This window comes from Triticum aestivum, chromosome 2D, assembly GCF_018294505.1.
Source record: "Triticum aestivum cultivar Chinese Spring chromosome 2D, IWGSC CS RefSeq v2.1, whole genome shotgun sequence".
Lineage (NCBI taxonomy): Eukaryota > Viridiplantae > Streptophyta > Magnoliopsida > Poales > Poaceae > Triticum > Triticum aestivum.
In genome coordinates, this window is record NC_057799.1 from 139240577 (window position 1) to 139260446 (window position 19870).

Here is a 19870-nt window from a genome sequence, read left to right on the forward strand (position 1 = left end):
TAAAGGGGTACAAAGGTGTGCCCCTACTTTTGTACACCAACATAGAGATTTGCAAGATACATATGGATCTGAATGTTGCAAACCCGTTGACTAAGCCTCTCTCACGAGCAAAACATGATCAACACCAAGACTCCATGGGTGTTAGAATCATTACTGTGTAATCTTGATTATTGACTCTAGTGCAAGTGGGAGACTGAAGGAAATATGCCCTAGAGGCAATAATAAAGTTGTTATTTATATTTCCTTATATCATGATAAATGTTTATTATTCGTGCTAGAATTGTATTAACCGGAAACGTAGTACATGTGTGAATACATAGACAAACAAAGTGTCACTAGTAAGCCTCTACTTGACTAGCTTGTTAAATCAAAGATGGTTAAGCTTCCTAGCCATAGACATGAGTTTTCATTTGATTAACGGGATCACATCATTAGAGAATGATGTGATTGACTTGACCCATTCCGTTAGCTTAGCACTTGATCATTTAGTGTGCTATCAAACATCACAACGTAACTAGGTGACTATAAAGATGCTCTACAGGTGTCTCCGATGGTGTTTGTTGGGTTGGCATAGATCGAGATTAGGATTTGTCACTCTGTGTTTCGGAGAGGTATCTCTGGGCCCTCTCGGTAATGCACATCACTATAAGCCTTGCAAGCAATGTGACTAATGAGTTAGTTGCGGGATGATGCATTACGGAACGAGTAAAGAGGCTTGCCGGTAACGATATTGAACTAGGTATTGAGATACCGACGATCGAATCTCGGGCAAGTAACATACCGATGACGAAGGGAACAATGTATGTTGTTATGCGGTTTGACCGATAAAGATCTTCCTAGAACATGTAGGAACCAATATGAGCATCCAGGTTCCGCTATTGGTTATTGACCGGAGATGAGTCTCGGTCATGTGTACATAGTTCTCGAACCTGTAGGGTCCGCACGCTTAACGTTCGGTGACGATTGGTATTATGAGTTTATGTATTTTGATGTACCGAAGGTTGTTCGGAGTCCCGGATGTGATCACGGACATGACGAGGAGTCTCGAAATGGTCGAGACATAAAGATTGATATATTAGATAACTATGTTTGGCTTCGGAATGGTTCCGGGTGAGTTCAGGCAATTACCGGAGTACCGGGGGTTACCGGAACCCCCGGGGAGTCTAATGGGCCATATGGGCCTTATTGGAGAGAGAGAGGAGCGGCCAGGGCAGGTCGCGCGCCCCCTCCCCCTTGGGTCCGAATTGGACTTGGGAAGGGGGGCGGCGCCCCCTTTCCTGCTCCCTCTCTCCTTCTTCCTTCCTCTCCTACTCCAACTAGGGAAGGGGGGGGGGAATCCTACTCCCGGTGGGAGTAGGTCTCCACTTGGGGAACGCCATGAGAGGGCCGTCCCTCCCCCTCCTCCACTCCTTTATATACGGGGAGGGGGGCACCCCATAGACACACAAGTTGATAGTTGTCTTAGCCGTGTGCGGTGCCCCCTCCACAGATTCACCTGGGTCATATCGTTGTAGTGCTTAGGCGAAGCCCTGCGTCCGTAACTTCATCATCACCGTCATCACGCCGTCGTGTTGACGAAGCTCTCCCTCGACACTCAGCTGGACTGAGAGTTCGTGGGACGTCACCGAGCCGAACGTGTGCAGATCGCGGAGGTGTCGTACTTTTGGTATTAGGATTGGTCGGATCATGAAGACGTACGACTACATCAACCGCGTTGTCATAACGCTTCCGCTTTCAGTCTACGAGGGTACGTGGACAACACTCTCCCCTCTCATTGCTATGCATCACCTAGATGGATCTTGTGTGTGCGTAGGATTTTTTTGAAATTACTACGTTCCCCAACAGAAAGGACATGCGATGCCCCCATGATTGGTTTTGGTAATTGATGACAATCTCTATGGACTAATGGTTGCCTTGAGCTATATTTGTAGGATTTGTCCATATGATTTTCTTGAAGTACATGTGTTGGTTTCAAGGAGTTTATGTGTTGACCAAGGTGCTATTGAAGGAATTATATAAAGATTGGTCATGATATATGGTTGATCAAGACTAAGTAAAAGAGTGAATCAAGTTGATCAACTCACAAAGCGTACAAGATGTACCGAGAGGGATCAAGTGATCCCACGGTATGGTAAGTATTGTCCATTACACTTTGTGTACTAACCCATGGTCTATGTGAGAGTTCTATGTGGGGGTTAGGTATGTTTCCATGGGTTTGCATCAATAGGAAGATCTCATACAACCCATGGAGGATGACATCAAGTGGTGATCGTCATCTAGATTGCCGTGTGCAAGTTCAAGTGGAGCATCACAAAGAGATCATGCTTGAAGCTTGCCGTCCATTATGGTGTCAATGGACTTGTGAAGATGTGCCGAAGAATGGCTCACCCATAGTAGTGTATGGGGGAGCAATCAACTAGTCTTCATCGAGCCAATGCAATCAAGAAAGGTGGTCCAACTTGAGGGAGACAAGATCGTCATCATCTAGCTCAACTGGATTATTTGCAAGGCAAAGCTTTGCCCTTCATAGGTTTTCTATTTTACCGGTCTCATGGTGGTAGTTGGGAGACCGAGTTATAGGATCGATTACCGTACTATCAAGGCGGGCTCTCAAGTAAGTAGCTTGACCGTATCGTTCGTAGAGAGCTCAAACCATTGCATCCTTGCATCATCTTTCTTGGTTCTTGTTTTGGTTCTTCTCCTTGTGAGATTTGGAGCTTTTGGTCATCTTCTTGACAAGCTCAGGTTCATCGAAAACGGAGTTAACATGCTTTTCTTGTATGATTTTTTTCGATGTTGGGGTTTGGTTCTTCTCCTTGTGAGATTTGGAGCTTATGGTCATGTTCATGACAAGCTCGAGTTTATCGAAAACGGAGTTCACATGCATCTTCTATGATGTTTTCGATATTGGAGGTTATGCCGGTTCTTCTCTGTTAGATGGTTCTCTCCTCTATATCATACCTCCCCTACCTCCTCTATATCTTAGGATAGTTCTTGTCATCCTCTATCCAACAAGCTTGAGTTTGCTCAATTTGGAGCTCGTATGCAGAAGTTGTGGCAGTTCTGGTTTTCCTGGTGCATCTGTTTTGCCTGGGGCTTGCGTGATGCACCCCTGCAGTAGTACCACTCTGGGAAGCGGTAGTACCGTCCCCGTCGGGCGGTAGTACCGCTTGTAAGCGGTACTTCTGCTGCCTAGTTCCGCGGCTTCTACCGCTGCTTTTTCTGGGGGTCTGCTTTTCGTGTCGGGTTAAGCAGTAGCAGGGCGGCAGTAAAACACGGTAGTACCACCCCGGTCGGGCGGTAGTACTGCTACTGCAGTATTGCTGTCGTGCTCTACTCTACCCTGCCTCCTCTGCTCACGTGTGCTTCGTCTCCCGTGGTAGTACCGCTGGGATGAGCGGTAATACTGCTCCGGCGGCACTACCGCCCCAAGGCTCATAGTCGTTGCTTTGTTTTCCTGTTACTATCGCCCGAGCGGTAGTACCGCTCATTGGAGCGGTAGTACCGCTCATGTGCAGGCTGAGCATATAACGGTTGGATTTTCCCCCACCTACAAAAGGGGGTCTTCTTCCCCAATGAACCTTATCCTTTTATCTCGTGTTTGCCCCCCATTGTTGACCTTCTTCGAGCTTGCTATCTCTCAATCCCTCCATGGATTCTTGCTAGTTTTGGGGGGAAAAGAGAGAGGAGATCTAGATCTACGTTTCCACCAATCACTTTCTCCTCTATGTGGGGGGGAACCCCTTGGAGTTCTTCATGTTCTCTTCTTCGTTCTTCCTCTCATTTTGCTCCCTAGCATTAGTTGCTTTTGTGGGATTTGGGAGAGAAGGACTTGGCCACTCCGTGTGCCCTTGCCATTGCATTTGGTGCATAGGTTTGAGTTCTCCACGGTGATACGTGGAAGTTACAAGTTGAGAAGCTTATCTTGGGTGCTTGGTAGCCTTGAGCTTGTTCCTCTTGGGTGCTTGGGCACCCTAGACGGTTGGTGGTGATTCGGAGCTCAATCATTGTGGTGTAAAGCTCCAGGCAAGCGTCAGGGTCTCCAATTAGGTTGTGTAGATCACCCCGAGCAATTTGATGGGTACCGGTGACCGCCCCCAAGGGTTGCCAAAGTGTACGGGTTCGGTGACCGCCCCAAGGGTTGCCATTTCTACGGGTTCGGTGACCGCCCTCAAGGGTCCCTTAGTGGAATCACGACATCTTGCATTGTGCGAGGGCGTGAGGAGATTACGGTGGCCCTAGTGGCTTCTTGGGGAGCATTGTGCCTCCACACCGCTCCAAACGGAGATTAGCATCCGCAAGGGTGTGAACTTTGGGATACATCGTCATCTCCGCGTGCCTCGGTTATCTCTTACCCGAGCCCTTTACTTGTGCACTTTACTTTGTGATAGCCATAGTGTTTCATGTTATATATCTTGCTATCACTTAGTTGTTTATCTTGCTTAGCATAAGTTGTTGGTGCACATAGGTGAGCCTAGTTGTTGTAGGTTTTGTGCTTGACAAATTAACCGCTAGGTTTATTCCGCATTTGTTCAAGCCTAAGCCGTAATTATTTTAAAGCGCCTATTCACCCCCCTCTAGGCAACATCCATGATCTTTCAATTACTTTGAGGCTTCCCCGCTGCTCAAACCCCATCTTTTCCGGCGCCTGATACGTCTCCAACGTATCTATAATTTTTTTATTGTTCCATGCTATTATATTATCTATTTTGGATGTTTTATATGCATTATTATTGTATTTTATATTATTTTTGGGACTAACTTATTAACCTAGAGCCCAGTGCCAGTTTCTGTTTTTTTTCTTGTTTTTGAGTTTCGCTGAAAAGGAATACCAAACGGAGTCCAAGCGGAATAAAACTTCACGATGATTTTTCTTGGACTAGAAGAGAACCAGAGGACTTGGAGTCCAAGCCAGAAGAGCCACGAGGCGACGACAAGGGTGGAGGGTGCGCCCCCTACCTTGTGGACCCTCGGGACTCCCCTGGCCTACCCCTTCGTCCTATATATTCACATATATTCCAAAACCCTCAGAAGCATCCACGAAAATACTTTTCTGCCGCCGCAACATTCTGTTCCCGTGAGATCCCATCTTGCACTACTAGGAAAAGGGCTATAGATAATATGGACACTCATGGCGCACCAGACATGCGGTGCGCCACTACTATATAGCAGCGGCGCACCGTGTGCTGGTGTGCCATTAGTGTGATAGACACTAATGGCGCACCACAACCATGGTGCGCCACTACTAACAATTTTTTTTCTTTTTTCCAAAAATACTAATGGCGCACCGTGTCCTGGTGCGCCATTAGTGTGATAGACACTAGTGGCGCACCACAAACATGGTGTGCCACTACTAACAAAATTTGTTTTTCTTTTTTTTTTCAAATTTTTTGCAAAACTACTAATGGCGCACCGCCAGCTGGTGCGCTATTATTAACCAGGGTTACTAATGGCGCATTTGTTGGTGGTGCGCCATTAGTAACCTGGGACCAGCTAGATATTTTGGACAGCCACCTACACACTCACTTTCCCCACTTCATTCTCTCCACCTCCTCCTCCTAGCTTGTCTCGGCTGCCTCCTCCTCCTTACCTCATTTGCACCATAGATTCAAATTAAGTGGTTAAATTACCTTTTTTTGATAGGTAAGTAAGGGGAAAGCTTTCTTTATGTTGTAGATCTACTTTTTTCTCCCTCCAACAACGTGCACATGCACTTTTTATGGCCTAGCTAGATCTATGTATGTTTGTGGTGTTGCATATGTTTGTGGTGTTGCATATATGTTTGTGTTTGCAGGTACCGGTATTTGAAATGCGATAGTTGCCAATATTTTGCCGGAATGTTGATTCATTTCCGTTTCGGCGAGAATTTTGGCACTATGCATTCTTTTTGGTCCTATTTTTAGGCAAACTCATGCCAAATTTTTTTCTTGGTTCTAAAATATCGTTTTGCTCTACCCCGCAGGCGACCATGGTCCGCACGATGACCGAAGGCATCATGAATAGGTTTTTGAGCTCCGCGAAAGCCGAGATGCTTCAAAAGAATGAGATGGAGATAAGATGTGCGTGTCGAAGATGCAAGCTGAGGAGCCTTATGGACCCGGATTCCGTACAGGTGCGGGACCACCTGCTCTTGCGTGGTTTCATGGATGGCTATCGGTGGCAAGGTGTAACACCCCGCATGTAACTTGCCATATTTGTAACTCCGACTCTTGCCATTTTCGGCTACGTGATATAATATTCCCTCCGTGGTCGGGTTTTGTCTGTCGTTTTGTATTTTGTTCATGTCATGCATTTCATATCATGTCATCATGTGCATTGCATTTGCATACGTGTTCATCTCTTGCATCCGAACATTTTCCCCGTTGTTCGTTTTGCAATCCGGCGCTCCTATCTCCCCCGGTGCACTCCTTTCGTTTTCTTTCGTGTGCGGGTGTCAAACTTTCTCAGAATGGACCGAGGCTTGTCAAGTGGCCTTAATATACCACTCGGAGACCACCGGTCAAGTTTCGTTCCATTTGGAGGTCGTCTGGTACTCCAACGGTTAACCGGGCATCTGCAATCTCCATTTGAGTGTCCAGCAAAACCCCCCTCAAAACCAGCCCAAAACCCACCAAACTCTCTTCCATGCTCTAGGTCGTTCGATCACGATCGTGTGGGCGAAAACCGCACCTCATTTGGAGCCTCCTAGCTCCCTCTAGCTATAAAAGAGCATCCCCTCCCGTATACATTCGCAGACGAACCCTAGCTTTTTCCCTCGCGCCGCGCCGGACGTGTCCGTACGCCGGCCGGACAAAGCCGCCGCCGCCTCCAGCCACTCGCGAGCCGCCACGTCAGCACTCCGGATCTCCCACCGCCGCAGGCCCGCGAAGCCCGCCGCGGGCCCGCCCGGCCCGTACCGCCGCCGCCCGGCCTCCGCCTCCCCGCGCCGCCAGCGCTCCGCCGCTCCCGCGCCTTCGCCGGCGCCGGCCCGCCGCCTCGCCACCACACGCCGGCGCTGCCCCGCCGCCACCACGCCGCGGCTCCCCGCCTCCGTCGCCGGCTCCTCCCCGTCGCGGCCCGCCGTCCCCGGGTAGGCGCCGCCCCTCCGGCGCCCTCCTCCGTCGCCGCCCGGCTGGCCACCTCTCCTCCTCCGGCGAGCAGCCGAGCCCGAGCTCCTCTCTCCCTCGATCGGATCTGGATCCGGTCAACGCGCAGGTTGACCCCGAGCCCCCTCAAAATTTCCCAAGTTTTTGCATTCCTCACAGCATATGCTCATGTTCCTCATTGCATAACTCCTCGCATGTAGCTCCGATTCGCGCGTGTAATATGTCAGATTGTTCGTCTCGTGATGCTCTACATTTTGTTCAATTGCACCATGTTCATTAGAGGTCATCTTGATGCCAAAATCTCTGTTGGAAGAGGGCTAGTTGCTGTTATCCTCTGGTTCTTAACAGAACTTGGAGATTTGTCATTTTTGTATCTTTAAATCTGTGCATCTTATTGGCATGAGCTCTACATGTGTTTTATTGTATGCCATCCCATCTTTCCAAGGATGTATGCCATGTATTTTTGTGATCTCTGTGGTGACTAGCACAAGCATGCAAAGTAGGCTTCGTAATGTTTCTGATTTCAGGGACAGTGATTTCTCTCTTTGTCTGCTGTAATTTTGTTGCCATGTAAACTTGATGCTACAGAGAGATCCATGCATATTTTGGAGATGTTCAGTAAGGATGTTTTGTAGATATAGTTGTAATTGATCTATTCCTGCCATTTTTTGCAATTATGGAGTGCCATAGCATGACACAATCTTGCTCTACTTTTGCTATAAAATATTTTTGGCAGATTCTTAACATGGTATGCAATTTTGCCAAGCTTATTGTAGTTGATCCATACATGATATGTAATTTCTCTTACCATGGTTAGCTTCATAAACATGCCATCTTACTATAGGTATGCTTGTGTTCTCATGCATTTCTTTGTGGTGAGTGCACCAAGCTCACAAACATGCCTTCATATTATTATTTCTGCCATGCTCTGTTTTCTGCCAAGTCTGAAACCTGATAACGAAACTTGCTATGTTTACATGCTTGCCATCATATCTTCTGATCCTTTTTGGCTTATGGTCACTAAGGGACTTTTGTCTTATGCATTTAGTAGAACACTTCCATGCCTTGTTTTGCTATGTTAAGTTCCTGTAGCATGTTGATTTCGTGCTCTGAACATTGCTACCTGATGCTGTTTTCTGCCATGTCCAGTTTTTCACCAAGTCTGTGATCCTGTTATCTTTTGCACTTTTGCCATGCTTGTTTGAGCTCGATATGTTGTGATCTAGCCGTAGCTCAGTGTTCATCTTTTGTCAAGCAGCTCCTTTAGATTACTGTCATATGCTTTGTTGCTATGTTGGAGTGCTGTAGCATTGCTGCTTGTTGCATTTTAAGTGCTATCATGCTGTTAATCGCAGATTCGTGTCATTCTTGTTTTGCTTGCCATTTGCAAACCGTGCATCCGTTTCCGGTGATCTTTATATCGATTTCGACCGAAATCATCTCATCTTTCCAGTGGCATGCTTGGTTTGCCAAGTTACTGCCTATTTCATCATTTTCCTTCCGGAGCACGCATATGCATCGCATATTATATCTTGCATATCATACATGTTTTGCATCATGTTGCTTGTGCATTCCTCGTGGTTGATTGTGGTTCCGTTTTTTTGTGTTCTTGTCTTGGGTAGAGCCGGGAGACAAGTTCGTGAACGAGGAACCTGTTGAGTACGCTTACGTGGATCAAGCTTTCGACAACTCTGAGAACCTTGCAGCCAAGATGTCCACCCCTCGAAATCACTTCTATCTTTGCTTTGCTAGTTGTTCGCTCTATTGCCGTGCTACTCTACCTATCACTTGCTATATCATGTCTCCCATTTTGCCATGTCAGCCTCTAACCATCCTTTCCTAGCAAACCGTTGTTTGGCTAAGTTACCGCTTTTGCTCAGCCCTTCTTATAGCGTTGCTAGCTGCAGGTGAAGTTGAAGTTTGTTCCATGTCGGAACATGGATATGTTGGGATATCACAATATCTCTTATTTAATTAATGCATCTATATATTTTGGTAAAGGGTGGAAGGCTCGGCCTTATGCCTGGTGTTTTGTTCCACTCTTGCCGCCCTAGTTTCTGATATACCGAGATTATGTTCCTTGAGTTTGCGTTCCTTACGCGGTCGGGTGATTTATGGGACCCCCTTGACAGTTTGCCTTGAATAAAACTCCTCCAGCAAGGCCCAACCTTGGTTTTACCATTTGCCACCTAAGCCCTTTTCCCCCGGGTTTTCTAGAGCCCGAGGGTCATCTTTATTTTAAACTCCCGGGCCAGTGTTCCTCTGAGTGCTGGTCCAAACTAGAGCCCTTTGCAGCGCCACCTTGGGGAAACTCAAGGATTGGTTTTAGTTGTACGGACTGCTCATCCGGTGTGCCCTGAGAACGAGATATGTGCAGCTCCTATCGGGATTTGTCAGCACATTCGGGCGGCTTTGCTGGTTTTGTTTTACCATTGTCGAAATGTCTTGTAGACCGGGATTCCGAGACTGATCGGGTCTTTCCGGGAGAAGGTTTATCCTTCGTTGACCGTGAGAGCTTATGATGGGCTAAGTTGGGACACCCCTGCAGGGTATTATCTTTCGAAAGCCGTGCCCGCGGTTATGAGGCAGATGGGAATTTGTTAATGTCTGGTTGTAGAGAACTTGTCACTTGACCCAGTTAAAATACATCAACTGTGTGTGTAGCCGTGATGATCTCTTCTCGGCGGAGTCCGGGAAGTGAACACGGTCTGAGTTATGTATGACGTAAGTAGGATTTCAGGATCACTTCTTGGTCATTGCTAGATGACGACCGTTCCGTTGCTTCTCTTCTCGCTCTCATTTGCGCAAGTTAGCCACCATATATGCTTATTGCCGCTGCAGCTCCACCTCATTACACCTTCCTTTCCTATAAGCTTAAATAGTCTTGATCTCGCGGGTGTGAGATTGCTGAGTCCTCGTGACTCACAGATTCTACCAAAACAGTTGCAGGTGCCGACGATGCCAGTACAGATGATGGGGTCGATCTCAAGTGGTAGTTCGATGAGGAACGTGGTCGTTACTATGTGTCTTTTCCTGATGATCAGAAGTGGAGCCCAGTTGGGACGATCGGGGATCTAGCATTTGGGGTTGTCTTATTTTCATCTGGATCTTGACCGTAGCCGGTCTATATGTTTGTATTTTGGATGATGTATGAGATATATTTATGTATTGTGTGAAGTGGCGATTGTAAGCCAACTCTTTATCCCATTCTTGTTCATTACATGGGATTGTGTGAAGATGACCCTTCTTGCGACAAAACCACTATGCGGTTATGCCTCTAAGTCGTGCCTCGACACGTGGGAGATATAGCCGCATCGTGGGCATTACACAAGGTGATGAAGATGATTATGAAGTCGTCCATGGGGGCCGGCCGGCAAGAAATGAGGAAGGGCAGCAAGACAACCGCGGCGAGGGCGGGCGAGAAGACGAAGAATCTCCAAGACATGATCACGAAGTAGATGCAGTACACAGTCATCATGTAGAAGATGCCGGACATGATGATGAGGAAGATGCCGGAGCAGACGAAGGGCATGATCATGAAGATGAAGATGCCGGAGCAGACGACGATGGACCATCGATGGGCTGGGTGCAGGACCCTCATATTCAAGATCTGCTTCTCAAGAAGACGGATAACGCAAGAGCTGCCGCCCGAGAGAAAGCCAAGCTGGATCAACTGGAGATAGACACGGTTACTCCATTGTATGAAGGATGCAGGCCCGAGGATACCCGCCTGAAAGTAACGCTCATGGCTCTGTAGATGAAGGTAAAACACAAAATGACCGACGCATGCTTCGATGAGAACATGTCATTCTGGCACGAACGTCTTCCCAAGGGGAACAAGTGCCCGACCAGTTTCGAGGAGGCAAAGAAAATCGTGTGTCCTCTAGATTTACCGCACGTGAAATACCATATGTGCATGAACAATTGCATCATTTATCGGGACGAGCACGCGGAGTCTACCATATGTCCAGTGTGCGGCGTCACTCGATACAAGAAGAGGAAGAAAGCTCCTCGAAAAGTGGTGTGGTACTTTCCGATCACTGCTCGTCTGCAGCGGTATTTCGCGGACCCTAAGGTAGCAAAGCTCCTGTGTTGGCACGCAGATAGGGAGGAGAAGAAGCGAGAAGATGACGCAAATGATCCGGAGATAAATAAAAAGACAAGATGCTGAGTCACCCTAAGGATGGGAGCCAGTGGCAAGCGTTGAACTTCGAACACCCAGAATTTGGGAATGATCCAAGGAACATCGTGCTGGGCGCGAGCACCGATGGAGTCAATCCGTTTGGCAGCCAGAGAAGCACACATAGCACCTGGACGGTGTTTGTGTGGACGTACAACCTTCCCCCCTGGTTGTGCATGAAGAGGAAGTACATTCACATGAGTATGCTAATTGAAGGGCCGAAACGACCAGGGAACGACATCAATCTGTATCTGGGGCTGCTGAAAGAGGAGCTAGACAAGCTGTGGAAAATGCCAGCCAATACGTGGGACGCCGCAGAAGAAGAATATTTCCCTATGAGAGCCGCACTGCTCACGACGGTGCATGACTATCTCGGTTACGGATATCTCGCGGGGCAGGTGGTCCACGGATTTTCTGGATGCGTCAGGTGCATGGATGACACAACGTATCGCCAGCTAGATAGAGATCCCGGGTCTTCGAAAACCGTGTTCATGGGACATCGAAGGTGGCTTCGCGACGATGACTCATGTAGGAAACACAAGGATCTGTTCGATGGTGAAACCGAAACCCGAAGACGCCCGCATACGAGGAGCGGCGAGGAAATAGACGAGGTGTTGAAAAATTGGAAAGATTGCCCACTGCTGGGAAAGAAGCAAAAGGCGCCAGAGCCGGGAAAGAAGCGAAAGGCGCAAGAGCCGCTGCTAAAGGTATGGAAAATGAGGTCTGTTTTCTGGGACTTGCCGTACTGGAAGATCCACCGTGTGCCTCACAGCCTTGATGTCATGCATATCACGAAGAACGTGTGCGAGAGTCTGCTTGGTACCCTGCTCAACATGCAGGACACGGAAAGTCGTCGCAAAGGCAAAAAGGCCAAGAAGACCGGAAATGACTTCCCTCCCGCGTGATTCATTCTAAGTCAGGAGGAGATCGATAAGTAGATACCTTCGTAGGAGTAAAACTTCCTTACGGTTACGCGGGGAAGATAAGCAGATACCTAGACTCAGCGAAGCAGAAGTTCAGCGGGATGAAGTCTCACGACTGTCACGTGCTGATGAGGCAGATACTTCCAGTTGCAATCCGTGGGATCATGGACGCTCACGTCCGTGAAACGCTATTTGGCCTATGCAAATTTTTCGACGTCATCTCTCGGAAGTCGGTTGGCGTGAGGCAACTCAGAAGGCTACAGGAAGAGATCGTGGTGATATTATGCGAGCTTGAGATGTAATTCCCGCCCGCATTCTTCGACGTTATGGTGCATCTGCTGGTCCATATCGTGGAGGATATCATCCAACTCGGGCCGACGTTCCTGCACAACATGATGCCGTTCGAAAGGATGAATGGTGTCATCAAAGGATACGTTCGCAACATGTCACGTCTAGAGGGAAGCATAGCCAGGGGCTTTCTGACCGAAGAGTGCATCTCCTACTGCACGAATTATCTAGGCATCGAGAACCCCGTTGGTCTGCCTGTCAACAGGCACCTCGGCAGGCTCGCTGAATGGGGTCACCGTGAGGGTCGCCGCGAAATGCATGTCGACTTCGAGGGTCGACTCGCCGACTTTGAAAGAGAAAACCTAGTCGCGCTACAACACATAGACGTGGTTGATCCTTGGGTGGTAGAGCACAAAATCTTTATTGAGAAGACGTACAATGACCGAGGCCAACAGAGGACGGACGGAGATATAATCAAAGAGCACAACTCATGTTTCACGCGTTGGTTCAAGCAGAAGCTTTTGTCGTACCCTTTACATGAGGATTCTTCCGCGGAAGAACAACTCATATTCGCCTTGTCACAGGGCACCGAGCACAACCTGATGACGTATGAGGCGTACGATATCAACGGCTACACATTCTACACCGAGGGAAAGGACATGAAGAGCGATGGTTATCAGAACTCCGGGGTAACGATGGAATCCTACACTGGTAACGACAAGGATAGATACTACGGAAGGATCGAGGAGATCTGGGAGCTGAGCTACGCTAGAGAGAAGGTCCCGATGTTCCGTGTCAGATGGGCCAAGAGCGTCCTAAAAGAAGACCGGTATTTCACCACCATGGTTATACCTGAAGCCAAATCCAAGACCGCGGGCGCAAACGTCACCGCGAAATATGGGCCATGGGTACTGGCTTCCCAAGTGGACCAATGCTTCTTCATTACCGACCCGTCAAAGCCCAGTCGTGTTGTCGTGAGGAGAGGCAAAAGGAAGATCATCGGAATGGATGGAGTCGCCAATGAGCAAGACTTCGACAAGTACGGCGACCCGAAGATGGAACATGACGACGACGATGAAGTACCAGCATACACCACAAGAAGAAGCAGGACCACCCTACCTAAAGGACGTCCGTTCAAGAGAAGAACTCCATTTACGAAAAATAAGGGCAAGAAGATTGTGAAGAGATATCTAGCTAAGATCGATTGTATTTAAATTGTAGCCTTCATTTCTCGATTGTATTTCGACATATTGAAATGATATTTCTTCTGTTCTAGTGTCCTCATGAATATTTATTTATGTTTATTATGGTATTGAATTTCTAACTCACAAAAGGTATTGAATTTGTTAATATTTTTTGAACTCATGAATATTTTTAAATTTCATGGGCACATTTCGAATTCATGAATATTTTTTCAAATTTGATGATATTTTTTCATATTCAATATGAAAAAATATTGAATATTCATGAGGACACTCGATCTCGATCCCCCTCCATCTTGATAGCTATCCCCGCTCACCACATCCCCCTCGCCGCCGAGCACCCCCACCCTCCCCCGATCCATCGCCGCCGCCGACCCCCGCACCCTTCCCCGCTCCACCGCCGCCGAGCACCCACCGCGCCCTCCCCCGCTCCACCGCCGCCGCCGACCCCCCGCACCCTCCTCGCTCCACCGCCGCCGCCGACCCCCCGCACCCTCCCCGCTCCACCGCCGCCGCCGACCCCCGCACCCTCCCCTGTCTCCTCGCTCGGTTCCCCCTCCCTCCCCCCCAGCGCCATTGCTATACAAAAAAAAGATTACTAATGGCGCACCTCTCCGGGGTGCGCCATTGCTATTAAAAAAAGATTACTAATGGCAGACCTCTCTAGGATGCGCCATTGCTATACAAAAAAAGATTTCTAATGGCGCACCACGTCTGGATGCGCCATTGCTATCAAAAAAATATTCTAATGGTGCACCGCTCGGGGGTGCGCCATTGCTAACCCTTCCCCCCACTAAAATTCCCAGTCCCCTTTCTATCTTCTCCATCTCTCACCCGCCCACAGCTGCCCCGACCCACCCACTGCCCCGACCCGTACTGCGCCGCCGCCGCCCCCGCGCCCCCGCCGCCTACCCCGCTCCGATGACCGCCGCGCCGGATCAACGCCCCGCCTCCACAGGGAGAGGAGGAGCCCCGCCGCCGCCACCGAGGGTAAGAGGCCACCGCGGCCACCGAGGGGAGGAGCCCCGCCACCACCGAGAGGAGGAACCTCGCCGCCAGGTCTTCAACACCCCACCGCCGCGAGAACGTCGACGTCCTCCTCCGCCGGTTCGAGGCGCCGCAGGTGAGGCCACCTCCTCCGGATTGGGTTGGATTGGACTGGATTGGGTGGCTGGATCCCCATCTGTTTGCTGGCTGATGATTTGATTCTGCTCTGTTCTCATGTCTTAAGCGTGCAGCTTCCGGAAGACATCCGGTGGCATTTCGTCGAGCACGTGCAGAGCAACAAGGTGAAATCACTACTAGGTATGGTTAAGCTTTGCCTTCTCTTGGCAACCGACATGTCGCGTCTGTTTTCATGGAATATTTGACAAATGGTTTGTGGAAGGATTTGTTTTTCTTTGCCATAACACCACATCTCACATAGGATGATTTGGTATTTTTATATGCTATCAAAGTAGGGGAATAACAAAGTTAGCTAATTAGTTAGTGACACTAGTAGGTTCTCATACCTTTGGTACCACTGACGTGCTGTTCAGGACATAAGTAACTGATTGATGAACATCAACACATTTCAACTCTGCCTCTAGAATAGTGTTTTATCAGCCTGTTTATTCTGTGGTTCATGCACCTTTTATTTCCCAAATGCTACATAAAAGAGTATAAGTTGTAAACTCAGACTTAGCACAGCAGTAGTGGAGCCAAATTAAGTGATTCAAGTAATTCAAATCACATGACGTCTCTACTGCAACCATTCACATGACAGTCCAGTCTCCAGTCAATTGGAATGTGGGCTCTTCAGTCTTTACCATCGGGGCTTCAAGTACATAGATTGTCATACTTATTAGGCTAGAACACAACTATAACAGTACATAGATTGTCATACTTATTTTACAATCTGCTGCAAAAATATAATAAAATAGAACAGCCACGGAAGTAGGAATGTTTTTGTTAAACATAATGCTAATAGGCAAATATTTGATAGTCAAATGGCATTATCATAGACTCATAATCAACCAGAGTGTCAAATGGTGCCCGATGTTTGAGATTCTAGATTTAATAAAGTCTTTTCCCCCGATACATGGAGTGCTTGTGTGGATTGTTTATGATATATTAATATTTCTGGGTGCTAAGTGCTAACTAGAGAAGACATAGCAGGCATGCACATAGCCTGTACTTGTTGAACAGGGGAAGCTTACCTGGAAATATTGGTTTAGTCTAATCCACGCAAACTAAGTCTTCAATTTACTGAATTTAGATTAGATGTTGCCTTCTTTCTACCTGGAGATGTTGGATGCAGACGCACACCACCTGAATGAGGCAGAGGATCGTCCTGGCCTCGCTTCAGGGCATACTGCAGTCAGATTTCACTGCTCAAAGTTATTGATTGAGATTATGGTTTATCGAGCTACAGTGGTGCAGTGTTGTGATGCACTGAGCTTTTAGTGGTGCATACAAATGTGAATTGTGGCGGCGGCGGCTTGTCATGATCTCCAGTGCTTTGCTTATATGCTTACTGCCATGGAATTATTTGTGGGAATCCATTGACACCATTCACTCACTTGACTCGAAAGACAGCAGCACTGCATTGCATCCTCTTTTATTCTTTCTTTTGATTGTTGTGGTAACAGTTACAAAGGGTACACCACTAGGGTGGAGGCGGAAGCTAGATACGCGCGCTATCTAGCGGGAGAGAGGAGGGAGCGGAGGAGGAACCGGATGAAGACCAGTTTCATCGCGATGATGCTAATCATGATGACCGCAGCTCTCTTCTATGTGATGGTAGTTTAGATGATCGATATCGACTTGTAATGTGAAGACAAACTCGCTACTCGCGGTTTTGAGACTTGTAATGTTCTAACTTTGTTCGGTCTTTTGAATTCGGAGACTAATATGATGAATTGTATTCGGAGACTAATCTTCTATTGTATTCGATAACTCTACTGTTTATATGTTGTGCTGTCTATATTCTGTGCAGTAATATGTTTTGTAACCTGTGCAAATATCAAAAAAGAAAAAAAATCCCTAATATTCATACTAGTGGCGCACCACCCAGAAGTTTAGTGGCGCACTGCAAAATGCACACTAGTGGTGCATCAGCAACAAGTGCGCCATTAGTAAGCCAGAGACATGGTTAAATATGGCCCCCTGGGAGGCATTCTAATGGCGCACCGTATGGTCTGCTAATGGCGCACTACATGGTGCGCCATTAGTAATAAAATCTAATGGCGTGGTGCTAGTGGCGCACCTGTAGTGCGCCATTAGTAGGCAAAACAGGTGCGCCACTAGCAGGCCTTTTCCTAGTAGTGTTGGGGCCTTTTCCGGCACCCTGCCGGAGGGGGATTCGATCATGGAGGGCATCTACATCAACCCTATTGCCCTTCCGATGAAGCATGAGTAGTTTACCACATACCTACGGGTCCATAGCTGGTAGCTAGATGGCTTCTTCTCTCTCTTTGATTCTCAATACCATGTTCTCCTCGATGTTCTTGGAGATCTATCCGATGTAATCATCTTTTGCGGTGTGTTTGTCGAGATACGATGAATTGTGGATTTATGATCACGGAGGGTATCTACATCAACCCTATTGCCCTTCTGATGAAGCATGAGTAGTTTACCACAGACCTACGGGTCCATAGCTAGTAGTTAGATGGCTTCTTCTCTCTCTTTGATTCTCAATACCATGTTCTCCTCGATGTTCTTGGAGATCTATCTGATCTTCTTTCGCGGTGTGTTTGTCGAGATCCGATGAATTGTGGATTTATGATCAGCTTATCTATGAATATTATTTGAATCTTCTCTGAATTCTTTTATGCATGATTTGATATCTTTGTATTTCTCTTCAAACTATCAGTTTGGTTTGGCCAACTAGATTGGTTTTTCTTGCAATGGGAGAGGTGCTTAGCTTTGGGTTCAATCTTGCATGATTTCACCCAGTGACAAAGTAGGCGTAGCGAGACACGTATTGCATTGTTGCCATCGAGGATAAAAAGATGGGATTTTCATCATATTGCTTGAGTTTATTCCTCTACATCATGTCATCTTACTTAAGGCGTTACTCCGTTCTTGATGAACTTAATACTCTAGATGCATGCTGGATAGCGGTCGATGTGTGGAGTAATAGTAGTAGATGTGGGTAGGAGTCAGTCTACTTGACACGGACATGATGCCTATATTCATAATCATTGCCTTCGATATCGTCGTAACTTTGCACTTTTCTGTCAATTGCTCGATAGTAATTTGTTCACCCACCGTATTATTTGCCTTCAAGAGAGAAGCCTCTAGTGAAACCTATGGCCCCCGAGTATATTTTCCATCATATTAGTTTCCGATCTACTATTTTGCAATCTTTTATTTTTAGATCTATAAACCAAAAAGCCCAAACATATTTTATCTTTTATTTAGTTTTATCTATCTTTATCATATCTCACTTTTGCAAGTGACCGTGAAGGGATTGACAACCCCTTTGTCGCGTTGGGTGCAAGTGCTTGATTGTTGTGCAGGTGCATCTATTGGGGACTTGTGCGTTTCTCCTACTGGATTGATACCTTGGTTCTTAACTGAGGGAAATACTTATCTCTACTGTGCCGCATCACCCTTTCCTCTTCAAGGAAAAAACGAACGCAAGCTCAAGAAGTAGCAGGAAGAATTTATGGCGCCGTTGCCGGGGAGATCTACGTCAAGCCTACCAAGTACCCATAATAAACTCTCATCTCTTGCATTACATTATTTGCCTTTTGCCTCTCATTTTCCTCTCCCCCACTTCTAAAACAATTTTCACAAAAGATTTGCCTTTTTATTCTCCCTTCTTTCGTTCGTCTTTTCGTATGCCTTTTTGCTCGTTTGCTATCTTTGCTCTTGTTGCCATGTGCCTTCTAATTGCTTGCATCTTTGATTGCTAAAAATCTATTGATATGGACCCACTTAAAGTTTTCGACTTGGATCATCTTCGATCCATATGTGCTCGTGCTGAAACCCCAACTAGTTTAGTTGAGGGAAAATCTTTAGATGAGCATGCTCATTTTGTGCGTCACCGTTTGTCTAAAAAAGGGAGAATCTTATGGAATCAAATAAATTGTTTGCTATGTTATGCTTGGAATCTTTGTGAACTTTGTGATTTTACTTGTTGATCTAAGAACCCTGAAAAACGCCTTCCTTACCTCTGTGAGTTTAATGAGAATGAAATCTTATCTTCTTATGAAAAGGGTGTTTATAGTTACTATGATATCGAAGAAATTGAAGAATTTGTTGCTTCTAAGGGTGCTTATGAAGTTGCTTCTTTGATTGAAAAGTATGATATTACTCTCTACAAATCTGAAAATTTTGACATACTTAAATATTGCTACGAAAACTATGCTCATACTGTCTATGTCAAAGAATTCATTGAGAGAATGGCCGTTGCTTTGGAAAAAATAATGATATGCAAGAATGATACGTTCATTTTGCATCATGTTTTCCTACGGTTATTTATAATATTTTAATACAAATTAATGCTTTTTGGAGTAATTCTAATGCCTTTTCTCTCATAATATGCAAGGTTCACACCAAGAGAGAGAATTCCAGTAGCTGGAAATCTGGACCTGAAAAAGCTACGTCAGGCCACCTATTTTGTACAACTCCAAATGAGCTGAAACTTCACGAGGATTTCTTATGGAATAAATAAGAAATACTGGAGCAAATAACCACTGGAGGGGGGCCACCTGGTGAGCACAAGACACCAGGGCGCGCCTGGGCCCCCAGGCACGCCCTGGTGGGTTGTGCTCAGCCCAGCCTACCTCCGGTGCCCGTCTTCTGGTATATAAGTCATTTTGACCTAGAAAAAATCACGAGAGGACTTTCGGGACGGAGCGCCGCCGTCTCGAGGCGGAACTTGGGCAGGAGCACTTTTGCCCTCCGGCGGAGTGATTCCACCGGGGGAACTTCCCTCTCGGAGGGGGAAATCATCGTCATCATCATCACCAACAACTCTCCCATCTTGGGGAGAGCAATCTCCATAAACATCTTCAACAACACCATCTCCTCTCAAACCCTAGTTCATCTCTTGTGTTCAATCTTTGTATCAGAACTATAGATTGGTGCTTGTGGGTGACTAGTAGTGTTGATGACATCTTGTAGTTGATTACTATATGGTTTATTTGATGGAAGATTATATGTTCAGATCCAACATGCTATTTAATACCCCTCTGATCTTGA